General features: G+C 35.6%; 1 protein-coding gene across 6 annotated transcripts in view; it reads right to left on the bottom strand.

Annotated features, from left to right (window-relative positions):
* LOC5578232 (chondroitin sulfate N-acetylgalactosaminyltransferase 1) overlaps positions 1 to 17,800 on the bottom strand; it is a 183,534-nt gene extending 165,734 nt beyond the window's left edge. For 2 of the 6 annotated variants that reach the window (XM_021840970.1, XM_021840973.1), the window contains exons 1-2: positions 17,007 to 17,800; positions 12,834 to 12,993 (exon numbers count right to left, since the gene is read on the bottom strand). The gene's annotated coding sequence lies outside the window, so the exon portion shown is untranslated. The remainder of the gene's footprint in view (positions 1 to 12,833; positions 12,994 to 17,006) is intronic. The other 4 variants (XM_021840971.1, XM_021840972.1, XM_021840974.1 and 1 more) reach the window with 4 other exon arrangements.
* Positions 17,801 to 18,240: the final 440 nt, after the last annotated feature.

Genomic DNA, 18,240 nt, shown 5'->3' with positions numbered 1-18,240 from the left:
GATATTTTTAATCAATGTAAACCAAATTTTCATTCTAAACAACAGGTAAATGTTAATTTCGAATTTGTCTGTAAAAATGATTTGAACTACGAACTTCGTTTTACAATAACGTACCCTAAACTACGCTGTACATACCTCCACATAATTGATGTCATCGTAATATTCAATTATCTTTGAAATAATATTTAAATTCTATTCAAAATAGCACCCTATTTTGCAATTTATTGATTTTATAAGAAAAATACAAAATAACTTGAATGAGCAGAAAGCATTGATACACTATTTAATAGAATATATCCTGTTGTTTTCATCATTTTAAAAACACGTTTGTGTTGCGGTTATGGCAATAATATTTATTCTATAAATCTCTATAATCATGTTTGGTAGTAAAATGTAAATTAAAAATGATAATTACGCAATGTTTTGATAGGAACATTAACTATGGATTATGTTTATACATTTAGGAGTCAAACATAAAGAAATTGACTAAAATTTTTGGTTTTGGATTTGTTATAAATATTATATTACCTAAGATTCAAAAGTATAAGTTGTCGATATCCACTCTTAGCTACTCTAAAACTGATTATAATTTTTTGAAACTTGTGCAATATTCGCAATTATCATTCTTAAGGAAGTGATGATGAAAAAAATGCAATTTATTGTTCGACTTACCGAATATTTTAGCAAAAAACATGGGAAAATTGGTATTTTTCTTAAATTTACTTAAGTTTCATATATATCCGTTTATAAATATTCCAAATGTATTCTACTGCATCTGAACAACACAACGAAGAGCTTAAGTAGTCATCTAGTCCATTAAAAATTAGTTTTGAATGCTGTATATTTCTTTTTTGTTAGGTGTACGAATGTGGAATTGGGTCAATTCTAGACACAATCTCAATACTTTTCCATTATTCCAAAGATTTAAGCAAATGAATACAGTTTGTCTTTGCCAAACAATAGATGACACCTATAACCTTCATTATTGATAAAGTATATCGAAGTCCATGCACCATTTGATAGTTTTATACCAACTTGATATGAAAACAGTGCCCCGTACGAAAATGAAATTGGGCCACTGTATATTCAAGGTCCGGAAAATACGGCGGCCAAATCCCGCGCAAGGAAGCTGTATCGAGAGTGGTTAACGAAACCGAAATGTGTGGTTATGGATGACGAAACCTACATCAAGGCAGAAGCAAAGCAGTTACCGGGACTGGAGTTCTACGTTGCCAAATCACAGTTTGATATTCCGGAAGACATAAAGAAGAGAAAAATTGCTCTGGCATATGATCATATGCCAATATGCGGTAAACAGAGTAAACCATACGGATACCATCAATAGAAAAATTTACCGCACCGAGTGCCTCCAGACATTATTTTGGCCGGATCTGGCATCATGCCGTTACGTGCGATCGACATTGGATTGGTACAGAGACAATAACGTTGTTTTTGTGCCAAAATCCACCAACCTTTCAAATACACCACAAATTCGTCTGGTGGAAAGATTTTGGGCTATAATGAAGGCCAAAGTTCTAAAATCAACCAAGTTGTTTAAAAACGAGCTGGAATTGAAGAATGCATAGATGAAAGTGACCAAAAAGGTTGGCTCCACCATTGCACAAAATGTAAAGGAATTAAGGGAGAAAAATGGGCTTTCAGCGAAAAAAGGACATTGAATAAAGTAATTATGCCGAAACATAATCCAAATTATATCCATAGTATTAGTTCGTTCCCTGAAAGTTTCAATAAATTCCGACTTAAAATAAATTTTTGGCGAACACTTTTCTCTGGTGGATTTTTTTAGAGTACAGGTCTTAATAAGTTAGGATGAACTTTTCGCGCTTCTTAGGTTGCACAGCAGTATTATTGTATGTTGCAATGTATCCATTATATTATGTAATATGTCAAATTGTTTCTATAACTCCCTTGTAAATATGTGTTCATTCGTTCTACCCCAACGTTTTATAAAAAAAATCAATGTTTCGCGCTAAAAGGAACTAAAAAATAAAGTATAAAAAATATATGATTTTAAAAATACTGTAAACTACTGTGAAAAGCTACAATTTTCTTGTAAAACTGTGCCATTTCTCTAAAGTGCGATTGAGCTTAAGTTGGCATCTTGAACCATCTTCCCCTACTCGACTTCCAATTGAATTTTGCGAGCAAGCATTCCATCGAAATGGCAGCTTGTGTGACAATTTCGGCAGCAATGATGATGGTTTCACATTTAATGACCCCGAGAGATGGGCACGAATTGCGCAAACAGATGTGAAATTCCTCTCAAAGAACGGAAGCTGCTGCATTACAGGGGGTTTCCGGGATTTATGTCCAATTAAATGGTTGATGAGCTACGGGTTTAGTGTCGCACGGGGTCACAATCGTTTCGAGGCGTGCTCTTTTGTGCATGTGCGTTTTAGGAAACACTTTATCTTCATCCGGAAGGCGAAATTAATTGTCGGGAATCTCTTTTATTACACACAGTTAGGGACGAGAGTGTATGCAAGCAATGTGTGATCGTATGTAATAGAATTCTTCATTGTTGCCTGTAATAAATTTCAATTGTAACGAATGTTTATTGCAAGTGTGGTTGTAAATGGTTATTGGAAGCCGGTAATATTAGGACAGCAAAGTATGATTCCGGGTTTTTTTTTTCAACTGAGGGCATTTATTGTAGTTGTACCATATCAGATGATTAACATTCAACATTAGCATTTGGAGTCGTCCAGATATACTTGATGCGGAAGAGAATTTCTGTGAAATGATTTGAAGTTCATAATTAGAAAAAAAAAACAATTGTATCTTCTTTTTTTGGGGGAAATCACAAGCGTACCTAAAACGAGCCGTAAACGTATGTTTGCTGAAAAATACACACTAAATTTTCATAAGAAAATGTACAAAACAGGGTTATTTGCAATATACCCAAGCATAGCAGTTTATCGCCAAACTTAGTAAAAAGTGAATTTCGAATACTTTTTTTTCGCACGATCAGGCATATTTCGCTAAAATTAATGGTAAAATTTACATTTTAAGCAATTTGCAATTGTTTCCGCGAGATAAAATATGGGTCGAACTTTTGCCTTGTTGAATCGCCAAACTATGGGCCAAAAATTGTTTCCAAGCCTTTATGCAAAAACTAATACGCCTCAAAGCATCTTCATGACAGGCTTAAAAACGCGCTTACATAAAAAATCGAATAAGATTTTATTTTTATTTTGTTCCATGCAATGGAACTTCGTCCAAAACTTACAATTTTTACGTTTCAAAAACAACAAATATTCATGACTTATCCATATCTTAATCGGTTTATATAATATTTAGAGTGAAAGTTTCTTACTTGAATAACATTCAAACCACCATGACATTTATAACATTTGTTCTGAATTGAGCTATAAAACTCAAAAAAAAAAAAAAAAAATCTTTACCCTCTCTAACCTTTGCCCCACTTTACTCTACGCTCGAGTATCACTTGCAGACTTCTTCAGTTATATAGATCGATTTATATCGAGGTTTAGAGATATAGATATTTCTAGCTCTTTGGATTAAAATATTCGAGGATCACTGGATAAAAAAGTAGTCACCCTAGAAGCAATCTCTCTATCTTAAGCTGATTACCCACTGGTAGTTTTCCTGATAATTCTACCAGATAATGATAAGTTGATATTCTTACACGCAAGCAAACCAATGAACATACACAAAAGTTTTCAGTTCTCGTTAACGTCTCCGAAATCCGACCCACTCAGAGGGAATTAGTTTCCCATGTCGTTTGGAGCTCGGAGAGTTGGACCAGTCCCAACGTCCCTGCTTACAACCTCACCTCACCCGAAAACCAATTTCTCCTTCAATTAGTTTCCGTTTCAAGCACCGACAACTTGCCAAGTTCAATGCTTTCCCCCTCAATGTCCCCATTTGTTTCCGTTCCGCTCGCAAATCTAATTACTACTTGCCCCGATAAAGCAGAGCGATTATGTAGTGTTCGATGCTTGTGGTCCCTTTCCGGTTCACTGGTTCTGTTTCCTTCGCACATTCAAGTTATAGTAATCTACCAGCAGCTCTGTCAGCCCATGATTTGGGTAGGATTTGAACAATCGTTTGACAAAATTGACACACTTGTATTCAAGGATTTTCACGGGCAGGAAATATTGTACCAAAAGGAATGGTAGTGACTAAATGTCCTCAAAATTGGAGCTTAAGAGATCCCATGCCGGAAAAGAAACTAAAAAGAAACCGAAAAGGGATCGGAAAGACAAGAACCATGAAAAAAGACCAATCCAAGAGATAAGAGTTCTACAAGGATTTATCGAACTATCCAACCAGGCATTTCAATAAGGATATTTCTGGAATTTCTTGTAAAATTTTAGGATCTAATCATTTATGCATGCAAAATATGACTTCCGTCAGTCGCTCAAAAAAGTTGATTGTAAAACTAAAGCTAGGCAAGATAGAATATCGCTGCCTTCGGCAAATTTCTTTAGTTTGACGCTACCACTTGGTCAGTGGACAAATAAAACTTTGAAAACATCCTCAACCCTCCAGTGGCCATCGGATTGTGTCCTTGGGAACCTCGACGAAATCTCGAGAACAAATATCTCAGGATCCCGATTTTTTAGCAAGATGGTATCTTCGGCAAAGTTGTTTAGTAGGTCAAGGACTAACATGTGATAGGCCAACAAGCTTGAAGTTCTGCCACCAGATGGCGCTAGTGAGCATGCAATATTTTGATAGCGTAGTGTTTTAGTGCAAGAAAAGTCGAGTATGAATACCTAGAGGTATCTCTGGAGCCTTTGGAATTCATAAAGTAAGTTGACTTTGGCGACCACTTTGGTGAAAAGAGATTAAAAATCCAACCATTAAAAATAGAAACTTTTGAGTGACTTGCAAAATTGAAATTGTCACCTAGTCTCTAAACAGAAACCGATTGCCTGCCCTGTATACAATTTCAAAAGCTCTCAATTCACCAGAAAGTCTAGTGTGGAAGCACAGGGATAAACTAGCGGAACAGCTCTCACGTGACATTGACTTCGTTCTGTGTGTGCGCTCCCAGATATTTCTTCCCCATCTAAAATTGTATGAAGTGAGACCGGCGATATCATCAAAATCTATTTTTGCTTTGACTCTGAACCTGCTGCTTTATTGAGGTGCCGCAGTGCGCTGTAAACTTTGACTATTTTCAGCCATATTTGTTTCCAGGTCGTTCGGCGAGGGTTGTTGTTCGTGTACAGCTTGGCCTATTTTGGAATTGAATATATGTATGATGTAGTGCCCTTTTCTTTGAACTTAAAAGCTGCACTTTTGGGATTTGTAGTAGGTGAAGGAAGGGTATTGTGACTAAGTCACCTTTTAAGGGTGTAGGTATTTATGATAAGAAATGTTTTGTTTACTGCATGGATCCGGATAGTATGACCAAAACTAATATTGTATTTCATGCAATAAAAATCTATTCAACAATACTTCTCAACATCAAAAACAAAAATACAAAAAAAAAAAACTTCCACTCCGACTAGCAATTCATGCAAATGAATGTGTTTCTAGTGGCTTTTTTGTGTGTACTATAGCAGCGTGCTCGATTTTGCGCTTAGAAGTCACCTATACCTGATACCTTCAGGGATACTACTTGCCGTAAACAGTTTTACCTGAGTTCATTCTCAGCAAAACGAACACTACAAAGGTGAATTAGGGAAAGTGTACCAGTTATGGCCATAGTGGTTCCCTATTTGGCCATATGTGAAATTTCGATAGTTTTCACATTTCAAATCTTTTTGAATGTTTCAACATCAAGATATATCTCTAATATAACTACTACAACACACAAAAATTTTCAAAATTGAAGGAGATTCGAGTAATCATGTATGGCGAAATAGGGAATCACTTTGTCCACAACTGGTACACTTACCCTATAGCGTATTATCCAAAACTAAATAAAAAACAAATGGATGGCCCAATGTGCATGCAAAGCACGGTAAAAGAGGTCGTTGAAACATTTTAATAAGTAGTACGCATGACTCCAACACACTTCTTTACCAACAGAAAGTCTTATTTAACACCTATACTCCCAACCCCCCTCAGAGAGTCGGAAGTGCCAATTTGACTATGCATATCTTTCTAGTTTTCGAAGCGATTTTCAAACCATTTTCAGCAATGGAACTGGACACTATTCAAGATTGATGTTCATCTTTGGGTTTTTGAAATATATGCGTCTACCCAAAGTTATTGAGCAAAAGGCACTTCCTAGTTCTTTGAAAAACGCATTTATTTCGCAAATTCAACAATAAAGTAAAATTTAAAGCGATGCTCTAGTTTTAACAATATTAATTTGCTTGATTGAGTGTAGTGAACATGTTTGAGCAGAAATTGAAATTTTTGATTACACTTAAAATTTCTTGTAATTAAAGTATAACGAAAAACCCTAGTTTTTGCACCCGTTTGCCTATAATTCACAATGCAAAGCTATGACATATAGTTTTTTCGACATGAAATTGAATGCGAAAGTCAAGTGAACATGTTTTAGTAAAAAAATATTTCCGATAACACTCAAAATTTATTTTACCGAAAACCGTATTTCTTGAGCTTTTTCGTCTGTTAATCAAAACTGAAGGCTATGACATGTAGTTTTTTGGACACGAAGTTGCTTGCAGAGGTCAAATGAAAACTTTAGAGAAGAAAAATATTTTTTGACTTCACTGAAAATTGTTTTAACTCACAAAACAACATTAACAACTCATTTCCCGTGTATGTTCGTTTGTTAATAAAAACTCAAGGTTATGACATGTAGTTTTTCGGCCTGAATTTACTTGTAGAAGTGAAGTGAACATTTTTAAGTAGAAATTGAAATTGTTGGTTACACTCAAAATTTCTTTTCTCGAAATATTACGAAAAGCCCTATTTTTTATACCCGATTGCCTGTAACTCTAAATTCGATGACATATAGTTTTTCCGACATGAATTTGATTGTGAAAGTCAAATTAACATGCTTGATTAAAAAATCGAATTTCCGAATCGTATTTCTTGAGCCTTTTTGTGAGTAAATTATAATTGAAGGCTATGACATGAAGTTTTTTTTGACATGAATTAACTTGCAGTCAAATGAATATTGTAGAGTAGAAAGATATTTTTTGACTACACTCAACATTGATTTCACTACAAAACAACATAAACAACTTATTTCCTGAGTTTGTTCATCTGTAAATTAAAACTCAAGGCTACGACATGTAGTTTTTTCGGCATGAATTAACTTGTAGAAGTCAACTGAACAATTTTAAGTAGGAATTGAAATTTTTGATCACACTCAAAATTTTTTTTGACTAAAATATTTCGAAAAACCCTATTTTTTGGACCCGATTGCCTGTAACTCAAAATGCAAAGCGATGACATATAGTTTTTTCGACGTGAAGTTTATTGTGAAAGTCAAGTGAACATGTCTTAGAAAAAAATAATTTCCGAAAACACTCAAAATTTATTTTACCCAGAAACCAAACGAAAAACGTAATTCTTGAGCTTTTGTGTTTGTAAATTAGAATTGAAGGCTATTAGGGAAAGTGTACCAGTTATGGCCATAGTGGTTCCCTATTTGACCATATGCAAAATTTGAATAACTTTCACATTTTAAATCTTTTTGAATGTTTTTACATCAAGATATATGTTAAATCTGACTACTACAACACACAAATATTTTCAAAATTTGAAGACATTAAAGTAATCACGTATGGCGAAATAGGGAACCACTATGCCCATAACTGGTACACCTACCCTACATGTAGTTATTTCGACACACACTAACTTGCGTAGATCAAATGAAAACTGCAGAGTAGAAAAATCAATTTTTGACAAAAAAAACTTAAACAACTTATTTACCGAGTTTGTTTGCCTGTTAATAAAAACTCATGGTTATGACATATAGTTTTTTCGACCTGAACTTACTTGTAGAAGTCAAGTGCAAATTTTTAAGCACACGGAAAAAATCGTTACCGGATTCATGAACAAAAAGTCATGAATTCATAAAATTTTATGTTTCATGATATCATGACCTAAAGTTGACTATGCAGAACCGGGCAAAGTTTGACTTCGAGCGAAGATTTTGATTGACAAGATCGTCGGCTATTTTAACTGTTCTAAAGTGATGCATTCCCCACGTCTCATAACAGAGCAGCTCACAAAAGTCCTTCGGCGGCCGGATGTTCCAGTTCCACTTTTAACATCCGCGTCGTTAAAAAGTGTTCCATCACTCATGTAATCCACCAGCATTTCGTGAGCCCAGGGATCATTTTCCAATTCAATTGATGCTCGAACCTAATCACCGAATGTTCGCATTCCTGCTGAAGATGTGGCACTCGTTATGTTGAAGTTTTTGGAATGTTTTCACTGTTTATTACGAAACTACCGGCACGAAAACCGTAACTATTTTGATCTTCATTTTATTTGTTTACCAATGGCAACTATAAACTGGGATCTTAATTGACGTATAATGTCTGTTTTCATGAAATGAGTTCATGATTCAAGGATCCTGCTTCAACCATGACTCAACTTGCCACTTTTCAGCACCAAAATCGGAATCATAAATGACAGGCATCTAAATACATGAAAAGTGCTCATGTTTTCATGAACCGTGTTCATGATATCGGATCCTGCTTCATGATTTCATGACCGAAATTGCCACTTTTCGCATCAAAAACAAAATCCATGAATAGGGTAATTGGCCTATTATTGCGGTATTCCCTATTATTGCGGTATAAGAACTAAGCCCTCATTATTAATCGAAAATTCTATTTTCTATGGATATTATTGATGATGATGAAAGCTTATAGTATTCCCAAAGGAATCTATGACAAAAGGTCGAAAGACAAAAGGTCGAAAGGACAAAAGGTCGAAAGACAAAAGGTCGAAAAGACAAAAGGCCGAAGAACAAAAAAGAAGGGACAAAAGGTCGAAAATCTTTTTTCAAAGAAGGAAAAATTTCCCTCCATGTAAATCGTTTTCGACCTTTTGTCCTTTCGACCTTTTGTCTTTCGACCTTTTGTCCTTTCGACCTTCTGTCTTTCGACCTTTTGTCCATAAACCATCAAGAAAAGCCTATATTTTTAACCAGTCTCTCTATCTACGGGCGGGTTTTCATGAGCTTGAATTTTTAAGTTTAGAACCAAAACAATTATATGTAGCGGGTAGATCAGTTCAGTATGGATGTAGTTACATGATAGATATTGAATTTTACATAAAAGTTCTATATTTTTGAGAAAAAGCATATATATACCGCAATAATAGGACAATGAAAATAGCTTTTTGCCTATTATTGCGGTATCTGTGAATCTCATTCAAAAATTCGATATTTCAATAGTCACTTTAAATGTAATTGCTGGAAATATTAATTATATTATTAGGATACTAATTAGGGACATAATTTCGAGTTATTCATACATCTATTTAGTCAAACAAAAGGTTTATGTTTATTTTTACCCTGTAGTTCCTCTTATTTACAAATATTTTGCAAATAAACACAATGTTTTTCCAAAAAAATACGTAAACTGACTGAAAATCGGAACACATGCCAAAAACACTTTGATAACTAAGATATAAGATGATCGCAAGGAAGCAATCCTTTAAAATTGTGTTGCTAGTGAAAAATATTTTTAAAAGTCTCAAAATTGTAGGTTATATTTAAGTCAACCAATTCATTTCTTATATAGTGACTAGTGGTCTCAGATGGAAGAACCTTGTCTAATCACTTTAACATTGTTCACCTACAACGAAAGAGGAGACGAAACCGGTAGAAAATCATTCGATTCTGTGGATTTATTTTTGGATCGTGACATAAAGTAATGAATTAGTTTCCCTCATAGATATGTCCAAAGTCACACAAACTGACAGTACCGTGCAGTGTCATTAACATGGAGGGAGCATAATTTCAAAAATGATGATGGGAGTATGATTCCAAAAATTACTTTTTTACTTCACTATACTCCAGATAAAGGATAGCTTTAACACTTAACATTGCAAAATACTATAATATTTAGATTTTGGACACTGCAATACGATTTTAATTTCAACACCGTGCTTAAGTCCTCCATAATAGGACGGTACCCTAGTGCTTATGCCCGACCAACCAGTCTTCATAATTCTTTATAGATCTTTGACCAACGATGGCGATCGCCAACGGTTCAAAACGAATCTATATCGATCGCTATCGAAAATCACTGACTGGTTGCCCGGGTGATGATGAACATCAATCTTGAATAGTGTCCGGTTCCATTGTTGATTTTTTTTTAAATCGTTTCGAAAACGACAGAGGTATGCATGTTCAAAGTTGCACTTCCATTTTTTTTGGACCCTTGGTAGTCGGCGTAAGTTTTCACCCCCTTGGTAGAAGAAGAGTTAATGGTATTATGTTTGTTCTTGATTTCTTATCTGAACAATTCCAAAAAAATAATGGAGTTGCTACAAATAGTGAAGTTACTATCATCATTCGTAGGCACATCAAACATCAGCGTTTATCGTTATTTGAAACCAAAGTTTTCGAAAGTGCTGTTCAGCATTTTATATGTGGCTTCGTTGTATCTAAGCCTTAATGTTTTCTGAGCACAAAAGTATATTTTTGAGATTTTTTACAAATCTATTGTGATACTATAAATCACAAAAATAAAATTTTGCTCATTGAAAAAAGGGATAACATAATTTACCAAACATAATTACCATAAATAAACACTTTTTATCATAAATTTGATTGAACTCGGTAATCGTATACAGTTTGTTTTCAAATTGCAAAGGAGGCCATGATGCGAGAATGAACACTATATTTTATTAAGAAACAGTTTGCCGTTCGTCAATGCTATGTTGTCTAGATACTTTTTTTTTCAAAATTTTAAAATATTGTTTTAAGGATAATAGAGATAGAGTAAGGTGGGGCAAAAGTTCGACCTTAGTGGTATAATCAAAGTTTCCAGGAAAACAATAGCAGTTAAAACAAAACAAATACCATATAGTGAACCTTCAACATATTGGCTATAATTTTGCTGAACAAACTTATGTCAAAATATTTACCCATTTTTAGTTATAACAGTTTCAAAATTGATTGTCTTATTCGAACTTTTGCCCCACCGGTGGGGCAAGAGTTCGAATCTAGTGTGGGGCAAAAGTTCGCTGGCTAAAACACAAAATATCGATCATTTTATGACAGACATACTTTACACCAGCCGTTAACTTAAGTTTGACGAAAAATACACACTAAATTTTCATCAAAAAATTGCCCAAAACTGGGTTAATTGTAATATACCAAAAAATAGCAGTTTTTCGCAAAACTTAGTGGAAATGTAAAATTTTAGTGACAGTTTTCACACGATCAGACAAATTTAACTAAATTTGAAGATAATATGTGGTTTTTAGGCAATTTGCAATTTTTTCCGTGATTTTATGTATGGGTCGAACCTTTGCCCCGCTGATTCGAACTTTTGCCCCACTATGGGCCAAAAATTGTTTTCAAGCATTTTCGCAAAAACTAATACACCTCAAAGCAACCTTATGATAGGCCTAGAAACGCCCTTACATAAAATATTGAAAAAGATTTTATCTTCAATTGGTTCCATGCAACGAAAGTTTGACCAAAAATTACAATATTCACGTCGAAAAACAACAAATAGCCATAACTTTTCCAAATCTCAATCGATTTTTATGATATTTGGATTGAAAGTCTCTTACTTGAATAGCATTTGAACCGCCATGACATTTATAAGATTTGTTTTGAATTGAGCTAGAAATCTCAAAAAGAAACTCTTACCCCACTCGAACTTTTGCCCCACTTTATTCTAATTAATTTAATAAACATTCGGATTTGTAGTCAATTTTGAAAGACTGAAAATGAAATAATCTTAAGGCTAAGTAGCCCGTCATTCGTTTTGGCAACAATGATGACTTTTCAGCTTGCATTTCAAAGTGATAAAACTCAGTATTGATAGTTTATATTTACTTGAAAATGTATCACTGTACGCGCTAACATGCATAAAGTATGCTGATACTTTTTCAGCTGTGTCAGTGCAAAATCAACTGATTTTCTTTGATTCGAAATCGTGAGATGAATTAGCAACAATCATCAATGCCCCGTACAAATTTCAATGACGGCCTACTTCGCCTTAACAGTCCTCAAAAATACCAACAATTGAATATTGTTTTTACAAAAAATAATTTTTAGATCGACGATGTACTGATTTTTTCGCAATAAGTTTGTCAATATCTGAATTCTTAAATATAATATTACAGAAAATTCATAAATACTGTTCAATTGGCCTCCGGTTCACTTTACCAGTAGCAACAATTATATGTTTGTTATCAACTGTTAAAAACAGTGAATCAATTGTCATCCAACACGCAGCAACAAAGACATTGTCATCTCCTATTCTTGTTGCAACAATTTTATTCCGCAACATCAGTTTATCATCACTTGAACAGAATATGACAATGATCGCTCACAACGTGCGCAGCGATTTTCTGGGCTTCGCATTGCAATTTTTGAGAACTTTCTCCGTGTTGGTAAACATTGTCACATTATCGAACAGCATCCATAAAACAAATTTGGTTTTGTGTTTAAAATAACAGAGTTGAAAAGGTTGCAATAATGTTACGCCTTGTGATTGTCATGACAATTTCGCTTTTGATTGTATCCCAATCCGTAAAAGTAGGGACAAACAGTTGTGAGCGAGCATGCCTTGTTGTTTATTTTTCGTCTGTTATGATGACAATTTGATTCACTGGTTAAAAATGAAAAGAAAATTAAACAGATCGTTTTCTATACCCTTCAAAGAACGAGCATCCCAATTTAAAATAAAGAAAAACTAATTCACTGATTAACTTACCGCACAGCACATTCAATCAAGGCTTGCTTGTTTCAGCCGGCCGTAGAACGCATTTATTAACATCTATTCAGCTGCCGTTACACTTTACCAACAACAGGATCTATTCAAAACCACGGCAGATTTAAAATCCACATTCACAAGTGTGTGCAAGATAATCAAACTGGAAAAAATATTAAGTCACACACGCCTCAAATATGTTAATTTGGACTCCCATAGGCTACTGTGAAACTCGGAGCGGAATCAGTGAACTATAAGGGGAGATATTGTCTAAACGAGACCAAAGTTTGTGTGGAGAAAATCAACTAAATCTATGGGAAAACAGTTCCAATGACATTTTCGAGCATTGATGGCACAGTAGTAGATGTATTTCTTTTATTATTCATTTAAAGATGCACCTGTAGAAGAGACCTTAGCGAACTGGAAGTCTTTGATAAGATATACCTAGGGAAACTAAAATTCGGGTTTCACCGGGGTAGGACGACCAGCAATACAGGGCAGGGAATCTTAAAATCAATAGAGAAAGAAATTCATCGAGTACAGCGCCATCTTCTTCTTTCTGGCGTTACGTCCCCACTGGAACAGAGCCTGCTTCTCAGATTAGTGTTCTTATGAGCACTTCCACAGTTATTAACTGAGAGCTTTCTTTGCCGATTGACCATTTTTGCATGTGTATATCGTGTGGCAGGTACGAAGATACTCTATGCCCTGGGAAGTCGAGAAAATTTCCAATCCGAAAAGATCCTCGACCGGTGGGATTCGAACCCACGACCCTCAGCTTGGTCTTGCGCGTTTACCGCTACGGCTATCTGGGCCCATCTGTGCTCAAAATTTATTATACCTAATAGAATCTTGCCTGGGATCAACACGATTTTGTGGGAATGCTGTTAAGGAATTTGTAAAAATCAGAGACATTCCCACATTACAAACCATGGACAGTACCACCGTTTTCAAAGTCTATTTGTCCAAGGAAGTCCAAAAAATTTCAAATTAATGAAATCCTAGACAGCAAATTGGAAGTGACTGTTTTCATGCATGAAAGAGCATGTTACTGCAACTTTAGCAATTTCTCCCGCCCAAATAACGGCTATATCATGTTTAAACTTTAATTTGAAAATTGGGTTTAAGCTGAAAACTTAATCGATTGATCACTAGCTGGTGGTGACCAATCGATTAAGTTTTCAGCTTAAACGGGTGTTTGGTTCTCCAGATCCGTGCTCTTGACAAATTGAACTTTGGCTTCGATTCATCTGCACTAGACTTATGCAAATTTTGAAATTTTTGCTCCCCTATGCTTAAACGGTGTCAATAATGAACAAAATCATTCTCCCAAAATTTGAAGTGATTCGGAAAAAATTTGGCTGTGCACACGCCATTTGAAGTTTATATGGAAATTACTATGGAAAAGGCAAACCTTTTGTGTTCAGTCCTATAGCTGCTCGTCATAATAATATATGGAAAAATGTGTACACTCTTCCTATGTAAAATCTTCCTAGCTACAACTTTGCCGAATAGGGTAACAGTCGTCGACCCCCCAAGGAAGTGATTTTGATTGTTTGTCACAATTAACTACGCTGTGCATAACCAAGTCAAAAAACATGCTACAATGTTGAGAAAAACTTCCTTTACGAGATAAAAATGCCCACACGGTCATGTAGGATCCAACATACGTCGAAAATAATATAATTGTGAAGCACTGTTTTTCATTATTTTGGACACACTAATACATTTTGGACCCTCAAAGTATATATTTTGGACCGCCAGCATTTATTATCGATTGGGGACAAAGTCCACGATACTGGTTGTATAATATGCTTGCCCATAGTCTAATTAATCGATAGACAATGGATAAGCGAGGAAACTCTACGCTTTTAGTCCAGATATTTGAAAAAAGTTTTTGTTTACATTTGAAAAATTTCTGACGGCTTCAATTTCTGTGTGTAACGTGTTGTAACGGTTGCATGGATGGACCGATTGATTTTAATTAATTTCAGATAAAATAAATACATTTTCCATGTACACACGGTTGATGCGAGTGCGAAATAGTCCTATCTTTCTAAATAACTTGCGAATTGAGTTGGCCTTTTGATTTAATCTAGGAAATTTGTAGGAAAACGGCTCAGGGGGTCCAAAATATATAGAGGTCCAAAATATATTGGTTACCCTACCACCAGGGCCATCGCTCTTGCAGCAACATGATTTCAACACTAATCATAGATATATCGAGCATCCGATAAACTGTTTGTCGTAGGACAAAGGGTTTGTCGGATATTGTAACAAGTTGCGATTAATGTGAATCAATTTAAAATTCACGGATAAACTTTCTAACATTCCATGCACGATTGACTTTAGGATCAAAAATGGTATGCTAGAAGTAATAACGCAGAGTGAAAGCATGACAATCTTCCAAAATTTATGAATTCGGTTTGCGAACAATTGATCGTTAGCACGCATGCCGAGCGATTCATTTCTCGCGGAGCGAAGTTTGTTGTGATGGCTTGACGACTAAGGGTTTATCGTTGTTGCTATGATCGCATGACAAAGAACAACCACGATGCATCATTTGTTTTATCATGATCACTAGAATCTTGATTCCAAAGTCTAAACCATGCTGAGATGATCATTCAATTACATTCAGAGCAACACTGCTGTTTTGCTGTAGAACGTAGTAGCCTGGATTACTTTGATCTATTCTTCCCGCCCTGAATAGTTGATGAAGCTTACTGAAGGCAAACCCACTTTATGATGATAAATATCAATTTTTCCTGAGGTCCAATCAAAATGTGGTCTTCGGCAAAGTTGTAGCTGGAAGAATTTGACATGAGAGGAGTTTGTTCAGTTTCCCATAAAATATTATGACGAAGAGATAGAGGGCTGAACACAAAAGATTGACGTTTTTCATAGTAATCTCCATATAAACTTCGTTTGGTGTGTGCACAGTCAAATTTCTTCCAAATCACTTCAAATTTTGGGAGAATGATTTTCTTCATTATTGACACCGTTTAAGCATAGGGGAGCAAAAATTTCAAAATTTGCATCACTCTAATCTTCACCTTAAAATATGAAGTATTATTTGGCATTCCAATGAACATATTTGACTGCGTAGATGTGAATTAATGTGTTAAATGATATAATCTCGAAGTAATACTATATAAAACCCCGTGGGACCATATTTTAGAACGTAGCCATTGAAAGTATCAAGTATTACTGGGCGTTCAAATGAAAATATTTCATTGCGTAGAAATGAATTGATTTGTCGCATGATATGGTTTCTAAGTAACATAAAAACGACCCAGTGGAATTATAATCCGGAATTACCGGTACACACTTAGATTAAATTACTGGGGTCGGTAAAATTTTACTGGGTTTTGGAACTAACGAAAAAGTCAGTAAAATGAAAACTGTCGCCATGCGTAATTGAAAAGCAAATTTCGCCATGTTTTATTTTTATCGATATATGATAAAAAAAAGAAAGCTCTCTGCAAAATTTCAGTGAAAAATCTCTGTTTTTCGATTTCTGACATTTATTTTTAGTTTACTGACTTTTTCGGTAGTTCCAAAACCCAGTTATTTTCACCGAACAGATTGAGTGTGTACCGGTTCTAGCCAGGACCAATCTAAACTGAGCATTTTGTTACAAAAATAACTAAGATAAACAATTGAAAACCGAAAAAATGTTCAACCAACCGCTTCAACTTCAAAGTTATTTCAAGTTATTTGATCCAGCGGTCTCCAAATTGCAGCCATTTTCAAATTTAAGGTACGCTTTTGAGGGTTAATAAAAGATTCTATGTACAACGAAAAAATTTTTGAAATCATGTAATATCGTTAAAATGCTAGAGGTGAACTTTTAGCGTTTTACTAAGATGTTAAGAAAACTCATCATCAAACACAATTTAGATAAAGTTGGTCAAACAAAGTTTTTCAAGTAAAATGGTTACAAGAACTACATCATTTCATCAGTTTTACTTCATTTTATCAACAAACTAATAATTTGTAAGAATTGGATGAATGTAACGTTGCAATCTGCAATCTACATTGTTTCTTGGGTTCAAGAAAGTTGACGAATTCAAACTCAAACTTTCACAGTAGCCTCTGAAGATCCAAATTAACAATTTTGGGAGGTGTAATTTAAAATTTTTACAGTTTGATTTTTCTCATATAAAAATGGCCCACCTTTGTGTGCACTCTTCCGTAGGAATAGAACCGCCCATCCAAACGTTATAAACATCACACGTGGGATCACCAAAAAAAAACAGCTCACTCTCCCACCGTCGATTTTCCTTATCCTCCGAAACGTTCCACCAGAAAACAGCACAAAATAGAACGAACTTTGTTGCAATCAATATTTTCCGGGAGGCCTTTCCTTCCCATGCAGCTGCCAATCTGTGCGTTTTTTTTCACATGTGTAATTTTTATCCTCTCTCGACGCCAAATACACGCCACTAAAACTCTGCACTGCCCCTAGCAAGCGGAAAACCACATGGGGAACAAATACAAAGTATCACTTCTGTTACACGATTCGACAAATGCCTCCTCAAGTGCCATCGTTAGGAAGTTCACTTACTGCGGCAAAACACTTGCACAAAGCTCTCCTTCTGCCTCACGCCGCTGCTCCAGAACCGCAACACTAGGGGCCTACTACCCTACTCTTCATTCACCAACCACCGATCCATTCATTCATCGGACAAGGACCAACAGGAAATGTAAACGATGATAATCGGGAAAACCACACCAGGGCTTCTTTTCCTAGGAAACACACACTTCCTCACTCCACTCCCCGCCACACTACGGTACGGGAAAGTCCTTCGTCCTGCGGATCGTTGCTCCAATCACCGACTATGACAATTTCCAAAATGCAAATGTCACTCTGATGGTTTGTATAGGTCCTTCCCCAGGATTCAGGAGTCCAAGCGCGACGAAAACCAACCGAACCGAAACGGGTGAAAAGTCAACGAAGACTGAATGCCGATGGAGCCAATGCGGGACTTTTTCTAGTGTCCTTTGCCCATTCGAGGGGAGCTTTCATCGGGAGCTTTTTCCTCCGCTCTCCGGAGAGAAAGGACCAACAGCGGATGTTGTTCTCCGAGATTGAGGGAGTCTATTTCCGCTCGCTCTCCTCGTGCGAGCAAAATGGTAACCGAGAGAGAAGCTGCGAAGGACGAGCGTTGTGTTGGTGGGGAGTCATTAGTTTTGAAGGTTGCAGGAAACTCGATGTCAGCTGATTTTCAATGCGGAAGTACGTGTTGATCAGCTGTTGCTAGCAACTGTGAAGGTGTGCGGTTTGGAGGACTGTTCAATCCACCAAAGTTCATAGTCCACCAGAACAAATTTAAAAACCAAATTTTTTAAAAAAGATATTGCTTTTTAAATAAGTGCATTAATATTTGATAAAATGTAATTTGATCCT

The sequence above is a fragment of the Aedes aegypti genome, chromosome 2 (genome assembly GCF_002204515.2).
Source record: "Aedes aegypti strain LVP_AGWG chromosome 2, AaegL5.0 Primary Assembly, whole genome shotgun sequence".
NCBI classification, from domain to species: Eukaryota; Metazoa; Arthropoda; class Insecta; order Diptera; family Culicidae; genus Aedes; species Aedes aegypti.
The sequence above is the reverse complement of the archived record's forward strand: the minus strand, read 5'-3'. Positions and strand labels throughout refer to the sequence as shown.